At 37.7% G+C, this 5,798-nt stretch overlaps 1 long non-coding RNA gene across 1 annotated transcript; it reads right to left on the bottom strand.

The window, feature by feature from the left end:
- Positions 1-362: 362 nt before the first annotated feature.
- LOC148054831 (uncharacterized) lies at positions 363-1,534 on the bottom strand. The gene is made up of 2 exons (XR_015706738.1): positions 850-1,534; positions 363-561 (listed from the first exon to the last, which is right to left on the bottom strand). It is a non-coding gene; the product is annotated as an uncharacterized LOC148054831 (long non-coding RNA).
- Between the last annotated feature and the right edge of the window lie 4,264 nt (positions 1,535-5,798).

Below are 5,798 nucleotides of genomic sequence, written 5' to 3'. Positions count from 1 at the left end.
TTTATATTCAAAAAATCCTTCCATTCTCTCACAAGTGAATTAAGTAATGTATTGTTTATGTACTTCCATCCCCTTTACGACAAGCTTTGATATAAACAAAGATACAGTTGTGGATGCAATTTTTTATTGCCTTTTAATTTAAGGAAAAAAGTGACATGTAAATAGGGTAGTCCTCACACTATTATGTTACAGATAAATGAAACGGTAACTTCTAAAATAATAAGTTAAGCTTGAGTAATACAGCATAACAATAACCACTGAGTGAAATGACTTTTAATGCACCTAGTTTTGCTTTTTTTTAAACATATAGCTTTACAAGACTTGTTAGAATTTGTGATGCAAGATAGCACAAACTTTTGATCTGTGACTGAAACATTAGATTTTTATTTGACGTGGTATGTACAGTTACATTGTTTCATAACAGTAATGTTTGTTTCCCCAGAATTGATGTGATATACATAAAAGTAATTGGACAGAAACACAAAAAAATGTGTTTAATGACCATTTTTCTACTGAATGAAAAAAGCCAAGAGAAATTCTACACTTTCACTTCCAAGACACCTGTGGGTGAAAGAAGAAAAAAAAATTAACATGTTTATTATTTGATTTACTATTAACTGTCTGATTTTTACAAGAGGAGAATTTTTAATTCTACACATGCAAGCATCATATAAAAAGTACAACATATTGAATACCATAGTTGGATAAATGCTTAAAATATTATTCTTGTGATAAATCATTTTTTTAGGATGAAACCAACATTCAACTATTATATTAAATAACGTCAGTATTTTTTTATTAATTTTTTGAAGGTTAAGTGAGAGTTAAGTGAGAGTTTCATAAATTAACCTTCCATTTCTTCATACATCTGTTTTTCTTTATGCACTTCTACAGTCACCTTGGCAATGCTGTTTGAAATGAATGGTGAAGTACCTCAGTCGCCCCATTTTCCCATGCCTTATGCCTCTTTAGATCCAGTTCTCAAAGAAGTATATGCATAGGAAAAAGGAACAACGAGTCAGATAAAGATCAGTTCCACTTGTGGCAAGAGTAAACCTGGAATGTAAACGTATAGATTAAGGAGAATAAAAATAAATTGTATTCTTTACACAATGCCTTTTCTTTTGAACTATAAGGCTGTTAAAAACTAGTGCAGGCTAGGACAGAGATTAAAGTACGAGACAACCAACATTAATGCCTCAGATTCAGCAGAGACTTAACAGTCTTTAGTATGTTAAAATTCATCAGTGCAATCTCATTTTTTGAAATACATAAAAGAAAATGTAGAGTTCTTAGAAAAAATGAAGAGTCATCTCTGTAGAATTGACCTGAAGATGAATTACAAGTCAGTAACAATATCTTATTTTCAGTATATTGCACTACTGCACAATATTTGAGGCTTTTTGTTTAAAAGCTGTGAAAATACCTATTTGAATTACTGAACAAATGCATGAGAGAGAGAGAAAAAAAATTATAAATTACAAAATACTGTAAAATCATCTCCACAAACAACAGTAAGACTTACCTGGTTAGCCGTCTGATGCTTGAACTGCAGTAACTTCGTTTTCATGAGAATTTATGCTTTGCTCAAGACCTTGAAGGAGTATGAACAATACAGTGTAACTGTTTTCATAAGTGATAATCGGTTTGCCCCTTGCCAAGGTCTTTGCTGCACCTGCAGATTGGGTGCACAAAAAGCACTGCTTTGTAAAACTGCTGAAAACATGGAAAGTATCATTCATATGTTGGGGGAGGTAGAAATAGGAGTGCAATGGACAACAGGACTGATAGGAATAATTAAAGTAATGGCTTGAAATGTGCACTGAGAATGAGAATTTATCGTCTGTATTTTCTTTCACATACGTCAATGGTGTTTGGAAAATGTAAATCTGGGAGAGGACTTCTTGTTCTCAAAGCCTGTGCTGTGTTTTCTGTCTAACCCCTCCTTTCCCCAGCACACTTTTTTTGAGAATCTCTATCAATGTCCTTCACTGCAAATACGACTTTACTGGGGAGATATCAAGGTCTGTGTACAAGGCTTTCCTCTGCTTATCCAGGCACCAGTGAGCCTCCCTGCTGGATGCCAAGGCTGGGAAACATCTTTCACCATATTTAATCCTATTTGCGAACAAATTCTTTAACCATTTGCTTTCAAGTTGTTGTCTTTCTTTTAGGACATTTATTAGGCTATAACACTTGATCTCATATCAAGATGATCTATTTTATATATTAGAAGTCTGGAGTGATCCGCTAAAATTGTTTGGAATTGGCTCAAATTAATTCAGAGAACTACAGTATCACAAGTAGCCACAACACTAATTGTTACAGGCTGTTGTTTATTCATATATTTGGACACTCCTGAAATTCATTAATTGTGCTCTTTCAGTGTCAGAAGATTTGTCAAAGTTTCCTTAATTTCCTAATTTTCACTTTGTAACCTCAGGTTCAGTTTTTTCCTTTGTGTCATAAGAAACAGTCATTGCATTCTGATTTGTGTGCAGTGCCTTGAAATAAAAAGATTTCTGTATTTAGTTTAAGATGAATCTTTCCTCGGATTTTTACAAAAGGCATAATTGATTCTTTCATTTTTTCTTCATCAAGGTTCTGTGCTTCTGGCCTGAAGCCATCTTAGATGTGCTAGAGGAATTGTCAGTTTTAGTTTTGGTATGTGTTTTTCTGATAAATATCTATAGAGAGAGAGGGAAAGAGGGTTGGTTTGTGTGGTTTTTTTTTGGTTTGTTTTTTTTTTTTTTTTTTCCCTAGGGGATTGAACACTACATTGGTGGATTAGCAGCTGGAATATAAGCACTGTTTATGCTTTAGTCTTGAGTCCTAGATAGGCCAGGTAATGCAGGGTGAAAGCATCACCAAACTCGGAAATGTTGTGTTTTGACATCAGATGGTGTGTGAAGCTTTGGTTAAAGCATATATCCACAGAAGACCTTAATGAAATCTGGAGTGGGTTCTGAGGCTTCCATCTTTATGAACAGGAGTGGCTATTCAGATAAGTGTTCTCACTGAGGTAATAAGATTGCTTACATGTGTGTGAATGAGCAGTGTCTTGACTTTTGTGTTTTATAATTGGTATTACTTATTTGTGGATTGGGAAAATACCTGGTACAGATGATTTGTAATTTATCAGTCTCTCTTAAGAACACAATCAAAGCTGGTTTTGATTTGGATTGCAGAATTAAACCTTTATTAAGTTATGCATTTTATTCAGAAATATAAATAGAGCAGGCAACTTTGAAATTTTAGAAAAAAATAATGAAATGAACACAGTACTCAATCTTTTGCCTTTGATGTTGCATACAAAGAGGTGATCTGATCCCTTTTAACCTTGAGGCATGATTTCTGAAATGTACTCCATTCAGGCATTCCTCTGAAAGCCACATAAGGTCAGTAGCTAGTGTAAAATAAATAGCCTGGAATTTTAATGCATACAAGGATTGATGTCTCCAATATTTTATGCGTTTTATGTGTAATTTGGTATCATAAATGTCTATCTTTAACAACCTTTTCCTATAAAAAGATCCATGCAAACTTCACTTCATGCATATATGTAGACCTGTGGATCATGGCTGTTAGCTGCTCTTTAAAAAAACAAAAAATAAAAGAAACAGTCAAATAAATTATGTAGCACTGTATCTTAGAGGATATTTATTGTTTCAACACTCTCTGAGCAGTTAGAATTAGTGGGACTAGAAATCCCAACTCTCTTGTAATGTATTTTCAAAAGAGCAGACTATGCTGCTTGTGAAGGTCTAGAACATATTTTTCATCAGCTTGCACCAGAATTCTCTCTTAGCTGGTGTCTTAAACAGTGTGAAAGGGACTTTTTATTTAATTTATGGGCAGGTGTGTCTGTGTGTGTGTATGTACATGTGTTTTTGCAAGGATTTATTTATGAGCTCAAGTTGTTTTTTGTTTTGGGATTTTTTTTTTTTTTATTATGACACATACAGCTTTGTATAGAATTTTAATTTTTCAATGTTTCTGGATTTGTGAGAAATTTAGAATAGAATAGAATCATAGAATCATTAAGGCTGGAAAAGACCCTTAAGATCATCGAGTCCAACTGTTAACCTATCACTGCCAAGTCCACCACCAAACCTTGTCCTCAAGCACCACCTCCACCCGTCCTTTAAATACCTTCAGGGATGGAGACTCAACCACTGCCCTGGGCAGCCTGTTCCAATGCCTGACCACCCTTTTGGTGAAGAAGTTTTTCCTAATATCCAACCTAAACTTCCCCTGATGCAGCTTGAGGCCGTTTCCTTTAGTCCTATCGCCTGTTACTAGGGAGAAGAGACTGACCCCCACCTCGCTACAACCTCCTTTCAGGTAGTTGTACAGAGCAATAAGGTCTCCTCTCAGCCTTCTGTTCTCCAAACTAAACAACCCCAGCTCCCTCAGCCTCTCTTCGTAGGACTTGTTCTCTAGACCCTTCATCAGCTTTGTTGTCCTTCTCTGGACACGCTCCAGCACCTCTATGTCCTTCTTGTAGTGAGGGGCCCAAAACTGAACACAGTATTTGAGGTGCGGCCTCACCAGTGCCGAGTACAGGGGCACTATCACCTCCCTGGTCCTGCTGGCCACACTATTCCTGATACAAGCCAGGATGCCATGGGCCCTCTTGGCCACCTGAGCACACTGCTGGCTCATGTTCAGGTGGCTGTCAACCAACATCCCCAGGTCCTTTTCCGCCAGGCAGCTCTCCAGCCTCTCCTCCCCAAGCGTTGCATGGGGTTGTTGTGACCCAAGTGCAGGACCCGGCACTTAGCCTTGTTGAATCTTATACAGTTGGCCCCAGACCAACAATCCAGCCTGTCCAGGTCCCTCTGTAGGGCCTTCCTACCCTCCAGCAGATCAACACTTCCACCCAGCTTGGTGTTGTCTGCAAACTTACTGAGGGTAACTATAGAATAGACTATGTCAGTTGGAAGGGACCTACAGCGACCATCTAGTCCAACTGCCTGACCAATTCAGGGCTGACCAAGTTAAAGCATGTAACTTGTGGGAGAGAAGTTGAAGTGTATTGGAAAAAGTCTCACTTAAAACACCACAGGAGTGCTTCCCCTAAGAAGAAAGTAAGTTCGGAGTTGGGGAGGGGGTTTTTCGTTACAATCTTTTATTGGGTATTACTGAACCTACTTTTTTTCAGTCAAAAATTTTATGTTGATTAAGACTGCCTGCAGGGGTATAGAGCTATTTGGCTTTAAGTTGCTGCTTATAGCCCCCTAAAATAAGGAAGTACTATGTTATTATGACCATTCATAACTTGTAATGTAAATATTTGGAGGCACAATGCCTTTTTAAAGCTGAGGGCTGGCACAAGTTTCTACTTGCCACAAAAACTCTCAGTGGAACATACACGTGGGGGCTGAAGAAAGTGTCTGATGAAAATTTCCTTCATGCTGATATGTAAGTAAAATGGTAGGATACATGGCACCAAGCAGGCAGAAGACATCTTGCAGAGATTTGCTTTTACACTGAGCAGCTAATAGGATAGGAAGAGTTATATATTCTAGGACAGTGGACTACTGGAACATTTGGCTTATGCATTCTATGTATGTGAATTCTGTCTTGTCAGTATCCAGCTCCCCTACAAAGCCCAAATATTTGAACCTTGACCAGGAAGGATAAATCAAAGTTTCTTGAAAAAAAACCTCCAGAAACCAAACCAACCAAATCCCTCTCCAGCCCCCCCCCCCCCCCGCAAGCAGCCCCCCCAAACCACCTCTCCAACCCCACAAAAAACACCATCTGTCTATTTGTTATTAAGAGATGATTCACTA

This window comes from Nipponia nippon, unplaced genomic scaffold (genome assembly GCF_047370975.1).
Source record: "Nipponia nippon isolate SJK-2023a ecotype South Korea unplaced genomic scaffold, ASM4737097v1 scaffold_3, whole genome shotgun sequence".
NCBI lineage: Eukaryota > Metazoa > Chordata > Aves > Pelecaniformes > Threskiornithidae > Nipponia > Nipponia nippon.
The sequence above is the reverse complement of the archived record's forward strand: the minus strand, read 5'-3'. Positions and strand labels throughout refer to the sequence as shown.